General features: G+C 45.7%; 1 long non-coding RNA gene across 1 annotated transcript; it reads right to left on the reverse strand.

Annotated features, from left to right (window-relative positions):
* Positions 1 to 1,409: 1,409 nt before the first annotated feature.
* On the reverse strand, positions 1,410 to 14,207 carry LOC116217429. Its single transcript, XR_004161964.1, has 3 exons — positions 14,117 to 14,207; positions 5,682 to 5,773; positions 1,410 to 1,502 (listed from the first exon to the last, which is right to left on the reverse strand). It is a non-coding gene; the product is annotated as an uncharacterized LOC116217429 (long non-coding RNA).
* Between the last annotated feature and the right edge of the window lie 309 nt (positions 14,208 to 14,516).

Genomic DNA, 14,516 nt, shown 5'->3' on the forward strand with positions numbered 1-14,516 from the left:
AAAAAAAAAAAAAAATCAGGACAAGAGCATACACCTAAATGTGTACACAGCACTGCTTATTGTCAAATTCACAAAGAAAGCCTATTATTCCAACTGCACCCCTCAAAAAAGAGGTGTTTGATGAGCACGTGCTTCCAAAAAGTAACAGACAGTAATCCAGTCGCATATTTAGCACAGAGTTCCTATACACTGCACCAAAAAGTTGCTGTAAGCAAGGTTTTATATCCAAGAAAATAAAATTTTGCAGGTTGCTGTCATCACTTTATTAACTTTTTGCTACTTGCTGGACAACAGATGAAGGCATACATCCTCCCCAGCTCTGCCAGACCAGCATTCACTGACCAGCTGACCATATTTTGTCTTCTGGGATCCCCTCTTCCCAGAGCCCCCCCAGCACAGCTGTCCCCTACGTGGGCATTATGTGTGTTAAGGCACACAGCAAATCCTGCATGGGTTACAGCAGTTAGAGGAAAAGCAGAAAAACCCTCAGTGGTTCAGAGGAAATCAAATACAACAATAGCACCTGTAATTCCTCTGCTGAGTTACAATCTATTCCTGCCTCCACAGCCACAAAAATGTTGCCAGGTTCCTCGGTGGGAACACAGAAGGCTGTAATAAATCCACATTATCCATGGAAACACGGCGCATTTCTTTTCCCTTACAAAAGGAAAGGTAAAAGATCTTAAATGCCAGGGTAAAACTGCGCTGAGGGTTTGAGTATTTTCCAAGGCCATCTCCCATAATTAAGGGTTACTTATAATTACCTTCACTGCCTTAACTGGGAAACAACTGAATTTGCACCAAAGCTTTTCAGTAATTCCATATCTTCTCCAACAACACCATACACTTACAAGAAAGTATGCAAAACAGTGATACTGTCACCATTCCAATTTTCACCCTCAGTTTTAACTGTTAACTATTTGAAATACAAAATCCCATTTCCTTCTATTCTATTTCTTTTTAATAGAGATAATACAGAAAACTCAAGATACAAGAGAAGCTGTGGCATTCAAAAGTTCTAACTACACGCATGGAATACAAATGCCAACAGCAACAATGTTTGAATTTGGTATCACATGAGTCTGGTCCTGCCCCTTGTCCTTTGATTTTACAGTTTCATTGCATACTTTCTCATAAAACTCCAAAACTGAACTCTTCATATTGAAAAAAAATGACTGCCACACTGTCTTCTAAAGAATCTACAGCTCCAGAAACAGCAGGTGGGGCAGAGGATCTCTCAGTGTTTTCGCAGAGAAGCAGGCAGAACAACCAGAAGAAGCAGCGTGCATTTCTGGGTGACAGAGATGTGCTTAAGCAGCACACCTGGACTTGCTAGGAGCAACAGGGCTGTTCTTTAGTAAAGGTTTCCTATGCCACAGTTTCAGCTGGAGCTGCTGAGGAAGGAAAAGCTTCTGCTCCTCCCTTACCTCCAGCAACCCACTCTTGCTCGCGTGATGCCCTTCCTTTGTGCCTGGCTGCCACAGGCTGGATTTGATCTTGTACTATAGAAAAAAAAAAACAATAAAACACAAAAAAAACACACAGAAAAGAGCCACCAAAACAGCACTTCTGCGAAGTTCCTTCCTCTGGGCTCAGCTCCACCCTCACACAGACCCATGTTTAAAGGAGCCACAGGAGAGGAAAACAGGCAATTGCACACAAGTGGGAGCACAGGATGTCCTTTCCCATTAACAGTCACTGTAACATTATGGCTTCATTTACTCTTTTACTTATTTTTCACATAGCCAAAACCAGGGACACACACCCAGCTGTGGCACATGTCTGACTCAGAGGCCTTTCAGCCTGGATCACCCACCCTACCTGGGTGCAGAGAGCCCTGAGCTCATCCACAAACACCCAGGGACACGGGGGGGGGGGAGGGGCAGAGAAGGAAGAACCCCACTCCATGCTTCTGTCAGGCTTGGCTCACACTGCAGGGAGGCAGAGCAGAGCAGCTGCCAGCTACAGCTGCTCCAGGGAGGAGGCTGCAGGGAGCACTGCACTGTTTCCCATCCTGTGCCCTCCGGCAGGGCTGAATCCTTCTCATCCCCAGCAGCCTGCAATGGACACAGCACCACTGAGCACTGCCAGCCTCCTCCCAGCCTCCAAGCTGTGTGCAGTACTTGGCTTTCCAAAGAGCAACCCCAGTACCTTGCACCTGCTCAGCCTAAACTAGGTGGATTATCTGACTTGGCAAACAGCTGATTATTAAAAGTTCAAGGCCAACAGCTGTTTTTTGGTAGTTGTTTTTTGTGGGGTTTTTTTTCATCATCTCAAACTTCAGCATTAGATTTTTAACTTACATAAAACTCAAGGCAGCTGTGCTTTAGATAAGCTTACCACACGGTTTCTATTATCAATTTTTTTTAAACCACAGGCAACCACAACAGAAGAGATACCAAAGCAGATCTGCAATAGCTTCGGTACCCATCTTGTGGCAGTTGTGCCACGACCAGAGGTGACCACATCATCGCCATGCAAGAAACACCAACTGCCATCAGTCCTCCTCCCCTTCCCACTGCAAAACCACAGCTTCCCAGCTGCTTGCTATCCTCAGAAAAGAAGAAACTGGAGATCAACAGTTTTGGGAGCAGCTGGGTTTGGTCACTTTTCCTGTCTACATTTTGATTATACTTTTTGGGAGAGGGAGGTCTGGGAAGTTCATAGACTCATAGAATGGCCTGGGTTGAGAAGGACCACAATGATCATCCAGTTCCAACTCCTGCTGTGTGCAGGTCACCAACCAGCAGACCAGGCTGCCCAGAGCCACATGCAGCCTGGCCTTGAATGCCTGCAGGGATGGGGCATCCACAGCCTCCCTGGGCAACCTGTTCCAGTGCATCACCACCCTCTGGGTGAAAAAATTCCTCCTCAGATCCAACCTAAACCTCCCCGTCTCAGTTTAAAACCATTCCCCCTTGTCCTGTCACCATCCACCCTCACAAACAGCCGTTCCCCCTCCTGTTTATACGCTCCTTTCAAATACTGGAAGGTCACAATGAAGTCTCCCCAAAGCCTTCTCTTCTCTAAGCTAAACAAGCCCAGTTCCCTCAACCTTTCCTCACAGCAGAGCTGCTCCAGCTCTGTCCATCTCAGTGCCCTCCTCTGGACCCGCTCCAAGAGCTCCACATCCTTCCTGTGCTGGAGGCCCCAGGCCTGGACGCAGCGCTGCAGACGGGGCCTCACAGAGCCGAGCAGAGGGGGACAATCACCTCCCTCTCCCTGCTGGTCACCCCTTTTTTCATGCAGCCCAGAGCACAGCTGGCCTTCCGGGCTGCAAGCACACTGCTGGCTCATGTCCAGCTGCTGGTCAGAGTACTTCCATGGGGCACTGGACTTATGAACGAAAAGGCTTTGACAAAACACAACCAGGTGTGCCATGAGTTAGCTCATGTTAGCACAGTGAAAGAAACATCCCGAAAAACGAAGAAGTCAAGACTCCAAAAAGCTGGAAACATACACTTCTTTCCTATGTAGGATGCTTTTCATTATTTACCTGTAATATCTGAATTAAACAACAGTTTTCAATTTAAATTGGATTTGCTGAATAACCAAGCCAGCTAAATCCCCACTTGCCCAGCACACCAGTGATGTGCAATAGCCAGGAGAGGCGTTTTGCACATCAGGTCTTTTTGCATGCTCAATTTATTGAAACACATCACATAAATTTCAAAACAAGGCATTAAAGCATAGGTATGGATTAGAGAATTACACAAATTAGTCGTCTGCTTTCTGTTCTGCATAATATCACAGTGCTAATCCCTACTGAAAGCCCAAGTAATTTCTTGCAATAAATCCTATTTTTAAAATCCCAAAATGCAAAGTCTATATTGATCAAATTCTTTCAAATTTGATATTATAGATGTAATTTCCAAAAGCTATCAGCTATTAGCATCAGGCTGGACTGCTATTCACTTTAATTTTGTTCATTTCAAGCCCATCTGCTTTGGCTTCATATAAAGGAACAGTTCTCCTCTTAAGCTGCAGATAATTAAAGTCAAAGATAATGTGATAAAACCAACATTAATTAATTAATAATGTAATTAAACTGATTAGAAAGAAAAAAAAAAAGCTGCTTGAACATGGTTTTGTTTTATTTCAAAATAGCCACTATTTCCTTTAGAAAAAAAAACTAAATTGACCTAATGAAATTAAAACTATTACATAGAAATTGAAACAGAATGCTTTGTTGGGATACGTGTAACAATGGGACCTATGCTGTTATTTCCATTCCTCATTTACTCAAGGGCCAGAAGCTCACCATGAAGAGAAGTGAATCTATGAGTTAAGCAACAGAAGAGTCTAAGCTTCTTATTTTTTCCAATGGAGCACGCCCCTGCACAGAACTTCCCTGTTCTACAGGAATGTTTCTTCACTATTTTCTCCTTCCTCATATTCCAGCATCCCCATACCCAACTGTGACACTATTTCATCAGTCACGCTGTCAAAACACTTTTAACTTGATATCCCAAATAGCCAAACTTGCATTCTGCCTGCACCCGGGCTGCAAACCCAGCTCTTTTCCTAAGAGCTCCCATAAGAGAGGGAAGAACAGGCACTCATCACAGCTTGTGCAGCATCTCCTGGTTTGTTCTTGATTAAAGATCACAGAAATGGCAGCAGCAGGCTGGCTGCTGGGTTGGGTGGTACAATCAGATGGCTCCTTTGGGAACAGTCAGGAACTGAACTATTTAGAATCCTGTGCTTTGTTTGTCCTTCCTTTAGGCAAGAAGAAGATAAAAATGCTTTGTAACACTGACCATCACAACAACACAAACCAAGTGAATGAGTAAACAGACGCCTTGACCTTTAAAACAGTCTGTCTGCTAAGTCTGAGTACAAATTCAAAACACTTCAAAGAGGCTGAGAAGGAGAAGGTGTGTAACACTACAGTGCAGCTGCAGTGCCATGCAAGGACAGACAGCGACGAGCAGGAGCCCAGCTTTCCTCCTCCACTAAGAAACAAAGCATTTGCTTTCACAAGTAGACCTACCAATAGTACCATGATTGATCTACTTCACATGATGTTCACAAGTTAATTCACAAATCACAGAATTGCTCAGGTTGGAAAAGACCTTCAAGATCATCAAGCCCAACCTCAACCTAACCATACTACCCTAACAACCCACTGCTAAATCACATCCCTGAGCACCACAAGCAGAGGGTAACACCACACCCAGATGTGACACACTAAGGCTAAGCACTTGGTGTTGGACAGTCTGGAAAACACAGATGCAGTAAGAGGGAAAAGGAAGTGGGATTTCTAACTCCAAAACGTGAGAGCCCCAACTCTTTCTGACTAACACTGCCAGCATCCATCTCCTCAGGCAGCAGCCTTTGCTTTCCAGAACTAAAACTTTCCCCAGAATCCATCTGTAAGGTAGTTCACAATACGTCAAGCTTTGGTTTGTTAAATCCACCTGTTTTAAGTACAGTTCTCCAGTACATCCTTTTTTTTTTTTTGTCACAGCAGGGAGCAGCCTTTTGAAAAAATGGAGCAGAGCTGATGAATGAACAGTGCCACATGGCAGCCTGCTGATCTCCTATCTCTAACAGCTCAACAAATCTCATGGCAAAGATTTCTGCTTGATTCTTTGCTTTTCCTCCATCCCCACACACACACACCCACCCACACACAACACGGGCTGCCCAAATATTGTGACAAACACCAGAGAACAAACCTTTGCTGTGAGATCTGCTGGATTGTTTGCTGCTCTCTATGCTCGATCTCTCTCTCCGTCTTTATTAACTGGGGAAGACTCGGAATAAAAACCTGCAAAAGTTATAGGGAAGGCAGATTATGCGTCTCATCTGTGAGGGTGGCCACGACAAGCATGTAAACACAGTCCTGGAGGACTTCAGGTTGATGATTTGATCAAAATTTCATAATCCAAAAGTGAGGGGTGGGGAAGGACAGTGTGTTATATAAAAATGGAGGAATTCAGTGCTGTAATACAAACACATATTCAGCCTAAGCACTGCTCACTTCTCTAGCAGGAACTTTCATGTTCTTTTTCTCAAATCCCTGTAGCATTACTGATGTAAAGGCTGCCTGCAGTGCCACTGACATACGCACAGCCTGCCTGCCCCGCTCTTACACAACTCTCTTCAATTTGATTTTGAAACTCAACAGGGAAATTTTTAAATGGAGAAATGCACTGTGTTGGTTTGTTCTTTTTTCCCCACAAAAAGAAAATCTGGAAATAACAGCTTCATCTTTGAGCAAAACAGCCCCCACTGAGCCCAGAAACAGGGCAATGATTACTTCTAGATAGATCTAACACACAGCTCACCAAACTGAAGTGTTATGCACCAGCTTTTACTTACAAAGCACAGCAAAATGACTTAAACACACACAGGGAAAGTAACAAAGCCAATTCACTCCTCTTTTCATAAGAATTCAACTGGTACCACTGAACAGACTGCTTTTCTACAACAGCTCGCACACATTTTTGTGGTTTAGGTAACTGATAACTGGGTTGCAAACTTCAGGAGTTGCAGCTCTGGAGCTAAAAAAAAAAGGCATCAAAAATGATGTTTGACTGAAGAGGTTGTTTTAAAAACAAACTTTCAAACAATAGAGCATATTGTCTCCCATTTCCAGATACTACTTTCAACTCATTAAAATAGGTTTGGAAATTTCCTGAACATTTACCACAGGAGATTGAAGTTTTAAATCATGTATCACTCAGAAAAAGAACCCAGCATCATATCAACTGTGGAAAAAAAGGAATTATTGATGTCATGCAGCTGCAAACTTTATTTTCACTGAGAGATTTCACTAACAGCCACCATCACACTGCCAGAAAACCAAGCTACAGTTCTGTTAGAGAGAAACTCAGCTGTCACCATAATTATACTTAAAAGGTGGCACTGCAGTGAATTTACATATTTCTCTTGTTATTTTGCAAGAGAAGCAGCCATGGCATTTATCACCATGCAATCAGTCCTGGGGACATCTGTAGCTATTTGTGTCTTAGCAACAACAGTTGCTGGAGTAACCTGCTCAAAAAAAAAGTCATTAAGGAAAGAATGAAGTACTGGATATTTGGGATTTTTTACTGAGGAAAAAAAGTGTGTTTGATGCTCAGCAACTGTAGCTGTTTCTAACTAAGCACACTCATTATACCATTCCCTCCCATGGCATCAGTGCTGCTGGCAGAGGCAGTGGCAGCACCTCCAGTGCCATGCTGCCTGAGGGCACAGCTGTGGGATCCCTGTGCTCAAAGAACTGTGGAGGAGACATCCCTGCCTTGCCCTGTTATCCCAACACTGATGTGTTTTCCATGAAGCACAGAATGGTTGGGTTGGAAGTGACCTCAAAGCCCACCCAGCCCTAATCCATGCTGTGGGCTGGGTGCCCCCCATTAGGCTGGGCTGCCCAGGGCCCATCCACGGCCTCAGGCACCTCCAGGGATGGGGCACCCACAGCTCTGTGTTAGCTGCAGAGCAGGGCTGGTGATGGAGCAGTGAAGGCCACAGGTAAAGCTGAGACATTCAATGTCTTTCTTACTTCAGGCTTTATTGTCAAGGCCTGCTTCAGGTCTTCCAAGTCCTTGTGCTCAGTGGCGGGGCTGGGAGGAGGAGAGCATCTGTACAGACAGCACAGCTGGTGACCCTGGGGCCAGTTCTCTCAGGAAGCTCTGCTGGAGGCTGCAGTGAAGGTCGTTGCTTCCCACTTAGGGAGTGTATGTGAGCCAAGGCTCGTACCTTGGGTGCCCACCTGAGCACCAGTGCAGCTGAGCTGTGAGCTGTGCCTAGACAGGCACCTGTCACCAACCCACAACCTGATGTCCCAGGCAGCCACAGAGCAGAGCTGTCAGCACAGGGCCACCTGGCACAGGCTGCTGCTTGGCCGTGGCTGCTGTTTCCAAACCTAAGCCTGAGATGGATGTGATTTCTCAGCCTGACCTCAAGTCTGCCCTACTGTGGACCCCTCTGCAGACCTCTCGCTTTCATCCACCTTGTCCCACTCTCCGCTTGGGTGTTGAGGGAGGTACCCTTGCTGGTGAGGATGCTGCTGCTGCCTTGCTGTCACGCTCAGCACTCCTTCCTCAGGGGTTAGCATGTCCCTGCTGCTCCCTGACACGATCAATGGTACAAAAATATTAGGTTAGAGCATGCCATAAAAAAGCCTGCATCGATACGTGTCCATAAGACCAAACAAATGGAAGGAGGAGGTGGCCAATGTCATGGCAGGGGTTAACAGTGCTCTCAACTTTTGAAAGGTCATATCAATACAGGAAGATCGCTGATGATTGAAAAAGAGCAAACGTTGCCTTCAAAACAAGCAATAAGGGAAATACAGGCCACTCAGAGTTGCCTTAATGAGTCAGAGGACTGCAGAGCAAATCTAGATGGAGACCATTTCCACAACTTGAAGTGCAAGAAAGTGGCTGGGAATAGACAGAATGGGTTCACCAAAAGCAAATGCTTCCTGACCAACCTGACTGCCATTCCTGAGAGGCAGATTGACTCTGTGGAAGAAGAAAGCTGTAAATGTTCTGTAACTTGATTTTAGTAATGCAAAGTCACTCAGCATACTTGCAAACAAACAGGGCAGGTAAAACTGTGAACAGACAGATAAAAAACTCTCTGGACTGCCAAGTTCACAGTACAGCAATTAGGGTCTGCAATCTAACTGGTGGTTAAAGCAACCTACAAGAGCAGTTACGTGAAGCAACATGAGCATTTTGATCATGAGCAAGGTTATGGGACAGAATAGTCTTTCACCCCTGTCTGTGGATGACAGCAAGCTGAAGTTCAAATGCCTGAAAAGCCAAAACTGCAAGAACTATGACATGCTGCAAGTGTGGGCTGGCAGAAACCCTGCAGCATTCAACACAGACAAGTACAGTGTGCTGAACCAGGGATGCAGTAACCCCACACAGCAGGGCTGGGATCCAACTGGAAGGTCACAGATAAGCAGAAAAGGAACTGGAGATCCTGGTGGACAAAAAGTTGAACAAGAGTCAGCTGTAAGCTCTAGCATCAATGAAAGCTACCTTCACTGCTTCAGGCATCATGTGAAACAGGTCCTTTAACCTTTTGGTATGTTGCTTGACTGCATGAGGAAACAAACAAGATCATGAAGATATCTTCATTACTGTGAATACACTTTCCTTCAGATCTTATTGTTGAGAATTAATTCCTATCCAGACAACAAATAAATCCTAGCAAAAACAGTGCTGCGTGTTCTGAAGTTTCTGACTATTGTAAGCTTATATCTGGACTGCAAAATGAATGTGGACAAATTAAGCACTAGGTTTTTGTTTTACTAATATAAGTAGCTGAGTCACAGCAAGTGGGAGCACGTATTTGATATCTAACTCACACCAGTAGCAAAGTGAACCACATTACACAAACTACCGCAGAGGTTATAAAAAACTGCTTAGCCTTACACTCTGTTAAGCTGCAATCAGATTTCCTTAACAGCTGGGCTGAGCACAACCCGTTTCTGCAGCTCAGCATGCTCTGTTAGCTGTGTCACTTGCGACTGCATGCCCACTCCCAGCTGTGACTAACAGGACTGGAGTTCTGGCAGAACTACCAACACCCTCAGCCTGCTCACCTCCTGCTCCTTCTCTTCTGCAAGCAATAGAATCACAGCATGCTTGAGTAGGATGGAACCTTGAAGTCCCCCAACCCCTGCCATGGGCCTGTTGCCCCCCTCCAGGTCAGATATCTTTTTACTCACCTAATGCAACAGATAGCCTTTGGAAACAACAGCCCACAATGTTTTCTGCTGTCTTTTAGCTCCAAAAGCTATCATTGTGTATCATTGACTTATCTGGGCTTCTTGGCTTCCTTCGGGCCAGATAAGTGTAAGTACTCTTCATTTCCTGGCTTTAAAAATATCTTTTTTCTTCATATCTAAAAATGCCAACCTAGCAGCAGACTTGGCATGGCAGAGAGAAAGAATGGGTTCAATGGAAAAAGAAAATGTTTGTGTCTGCATAGCTCTCCAGAGTACTGGGAAGGTAACAAAGAAAAGAAGTATTTCTTATTACCTTTGAGCCCCTTTATCATCCCCAAAGGTGAACTTCTCCCCCTGAGTCCCAAAAGTTTTGGATGGACTGAAAACAAAGGTTTAACACACAGAAAAACCAAGGCAATGGCGTCTGAAGTTTCAAGAACTCTTACAGTGGTACTGAAAATTATTGCAAATGAGACCAGACTTCTGTGCAAAATTCTAAAACCTCAAATTCAACAGAACTGTTTTCTCTGACAGTATTTTCCCCCATTCATATGCGAGAAAAATTATATTTTTTACCAGGAAAGAAGTGTGGGAAAATTTTCTAGTAAACCTATGGCTAAGCCTATTTCAGAATACTGCCATGCAGTTCTGAAAAGAGCTGACATTTTCCTCTGTTCTGAAAAGTAATTAATCATCTACTTTTCCAAATGATACTTGTACTGCATATGCAGTATTCTTTGTTCATCTCAAATCTTTTGTAATTAAGGAATAATTTCTTATGCGTTTCCAGATATAGAAGGGCAACCAAAACCATCACGGAAAAGAAATTAGCAAAAGACGATTCTGTAAAATCTTCAAAAGGAAGCTCTTGGGATGGGAGAACAGCCTTCTAGTCTGGTCTAAACTTCAGGACAGACCATCTATTGCAGAACTGAACTATCATTTAATTGCCTTTGAAATTGGATGACCCACATTCTTAATTCCAAAGTTTATCTAAGAGATTAAAAAAGATCCCGGAATGATTCCACGCACTGAAGAACCAGCAAAGACATGCTGTCTGTTCTTCCCACAGCACTATTCTCAACACCAGGTTTGGTTAACATGTTAGGAAGGAATGTGACTCCATGCAGCACCACCTGAACTGAAGCTCCAGATGCAGCTGTAAGATGGAAGAAATAACTGGAAGTTACTCCCTCGGGTACCAGGGAACCTTCAGCCACAACACCCACCTGAATTATGCCTTGGTCACTGCTAGAGAGGAGCCACCAGAGAGGACAGTGCTGAGGAGCAGCTTGCTTTGCTGCCCTTTAACAAATTAAAAACCTCTGGACAAATTAGGACAAAAAAAAAAAAAGGAATAAATTAAAGACAAGACAAAGCAAGAAAAATGCCTCCTTCAACTCAGAACTAACCAGTGTGCGCTGCTGGTCATGGTTCAGGTGATCAAAGAAAACCAGCTGCTGCTGGAGACAGCAGTGCCTGGAGGTGGGTTGGTTGTAAGCATTGCTGCTGTGAGATCATACAGAAAATATCAAATCCTCACAGTTCCCTTTAGGCCTTCAGAAATTTCCCCTGCACCTCCATCCTGACAGGTCCTTGTACATTTGCAGGGCAGAAATTTAAAATATTCCTATTTCTGACAAATGAGAATAGTGGCACTGTGTTACTCGTGTCCATCCTCAAATAACAACTGCTGTAGATCTTGAATCTTGATGCATAATGTGACTCACACAAAAACAGACTACTTTCAGGTTCTTCATTCACTTAACAAACCACAACAGTATGTGCACCCATTTATAGCTATCCTTCAGTACATGAAAGCTAGGACACAATACACTTAATTTGCTGGAGAGATACTCCAACTCGTTAACACAAAACATGGAAGCCCTTTTAATAAAGCACAGACATAATCAATTCAAAACCCACCCCAACATCTCAACTTCTACCAGGCAGAATTTTCAGAAGCTATAAATCCTTCAGAAGTCAGTAATTACTTGGGAATTGTTACGAAGTTGCACACAGCTGTGATAGGGAAGTGACAGTTTCACAATTGTCTGTCCCATAAACCAACAACACACAGTTACCAAGGTGCCACAACTGCCACTGACGTCGCATGGAAGAGCTGAGATACAGGCAAAAGCCACAGAAGGACACCGTGCACTACTTCTAGTGGCTTGTGCACTGCTAGACCTTCACCTCAGCTGCCTTTTAAAGGTTACAAGTGAGAATGCAGCTGCCTAATGTTGGCCGTGTGGTAAAAACTGGACTGCAGAACTGCAGAAGCACAAAGTAACACCTGGAGATTATTTAAAAAAGTCACAGAGGTTAATAGGTACACAGTTAGGTATGTAGGTCTGTAGCTTTGAAAACTGAGCAAACTAAATAATCTTTATGCATTTTTTAAGCTGTTAATTATGAAAACAGTGACTTGAGGCATGCAAATTGCTGTGATTCTAAACAAAAGCCTATCTCATTTGGTACAATGAAATTAGGATAATCTGCAAAAAGTCATGGAACCAAATAACCAAGGCAGATGACAACTGTACAAATCTTATCCTAATAGCAAATACGATTGAGTTTTAATTGCAGGCTGGAAGTTAGCAGGCTACAGACTAAGTGCATCACAGGAACAGAAGTAGAGCTGGCTCCATACAGAAAAAGAGGCCTGGTATGATGATCCATCTATCCATCTGACTTACTAGATACTCCACATCAAGGACTAGCTTCAGTATGGAAGCAGTTTAGCCTCACCATGCAGTAGAAGCCAAATAAGGCACTCTACCACAGAGCTGGCTCCACATAAAGCTTCAGCAATTCTGTACAGCAAGCGTTAGAACAGGCTGCCCAGAGAAGTGGTGGATGCCCCATCCCCAGAAGTATTCAAGGTTAGACTGGATGGGGCCCTGAGGAACCTGATTGAGCTGTAAATGTCCCTGTGCACCACAGGGGAGTTGAAGTAGGTGATGACCTTTAAAGAGCCCATCCAACTCAAACTATTCTATGATTCTACAAACCAGGAACATCAAGAAAAGCTGATCTGAGTCCAACACAGCTATGAAGCCCAGCTGATCACAGCACTGCCAAGCCCAAACACATCCTCTTGGATATGTCTACACAAACTCTGGTGCGAGCCCATACCAAACCCACCCAGACTAAAACGTGCAGGTATGTTTACAGATAATAAGAATGCACCCAGACAATGCCAACAAAGCTGGTAACAGGGCTGAAGACATGACCTATGAGAGGCTGAGAACACTTGGGTTGTCCAGTCTGGAGGAGACGAGGCCAAGAGACGGCCTCAATGCTTCCTGCAGCTTCCTGGGGAGAGGAGGTACAGAGGAAGGTGTTGATCTCTTCTCTCTACAACCAGTGGCAGGACATGTGGGAAGAGCACAAAGCTGCACCAGGGGAGGTTCAGACTGGACATTAGCAGAAATTTCTTCTCCAGGAGGCTGGTCAAATACTGGGACAGGCTTCCTAGCAGGGTGGTTGATGTCCCATGCCTGTTCAAGAGGCATTTGAATAATACCCACAGTGGTATGCTTTAACTTTTGGTTAGCCCTGAAGCGATTGGGCAGTTGGATGAGATGATCTCTGGGGTGTCCTCACTGCTGCCTTCCAGTACTTAAAGTATTTATAAACAAGGTGGAAATGGACTTTTTATATGGCATGACAGTGATAGATCGAGGGGAAGCTGTTTTAAATCAAAAGAAGGGAGATCTAGGTTAGATGTGAGGAGAAATTCTTTGCTCAGACATTGCTGCCCAGAGCTGTGGGTGCCTCATTCCTGGAGGTGTCCCAGGCCAAGGATGGGCCCTGAGCAGCCCAATCTAGTGGGGGCACTCAGCCCATGGCAGGGGTTTGGGCTGGGGGGTTTTGAGGTCCCTTCTAACCCAACTATTCTGTGATTCTGTTATCAATAAGGTCTTGTCCAAAGGAACTATTCTATTAATTGCCTCCCTGCAAAGCCGCCATAGGCTGAGCAAGGCTGCCTTGAGCTGGAGCTCCACACCGCTGATGGCCGTGCAGGCGACCCACGAGGCCCAGGCACACCGCAGACCGTGCTCCCCGGTTACCTAACAAACCGTTCCTCACTCCCGAGCCCAGGGAACCGGACAGCCTCTTCCCACGGCTCTCGGATGCTCCCCAGCGCCCTCAGGAGGCACCGGGACTCCCAGGAGCACCACTCCGGGCTGGGCCAGCGGTACCTCGCGGCCGAGTGCTGGGCTCTAACCCGACGCCATCGCCCGAGCGGCCCCGGGCATCTCCTCAGGCCCGCGGGAAAGGCGGTAACGGAGCCACGCGCTCCTCCCGCTCCCTCGAGCCGCGGCCCGTTGGGCTTGAAGGGCCGGAGAGGCGGCGGGGATGAACGGCAGAGGTCCCGCGTAGCGCAGCCGGGCACGCTCGACGATCTCTTACCGAGAAGCGGCCCCACAGCCGCGCCCGGGAACGCGTCCCGCATCCGACATGGCAGCGGCGGCCCCACGGCTCCGCAGCCGCAGCACGTCCCGGAAGCAGAACGCTGGTGCACCGGAAGTGACGTCACCGCCACCCCGAGGGCCGAGGCCGTGCGCGCCAGGGGCAGCTGAGGGGAGGCTGAGGAGAGGCGGGGCCGTGGTGGGGAAGTTGGCGCTGTGCCGCGCTTCTGTCTTTATCTTCTCTTGGTACAGGCGTTGCGATAGCAATTACTTGTCACTTTTCGGCCTGAGTGTTAAAGCCACACGATAGGCTTTGTGTGGAAAACTTACCGTGTGTGCAGGTCACCGGTTGGGGTTGCTTCTTGGCAGCTCCAGCGTGCTTCAGAAGTTGTGGGGTTTTT

Source organism: Meleagris gallopavo, chromosome 25 (genome assembly GCF_000146605.3).
Source record: "Meleagris gallopavo isolate NT-WF06-2002-E0010 breed Aviagen turkey brand Nicholas breeding stock chromosome 25, Turkey_5.1, whole genome shotgun sequence".
NCBI classification, from domain to species: Eukaryota; Metazoa; Chordata; class Aves; order Galliformes; family Phasianidae; genus Meleagris; species Meleagris gallopavo.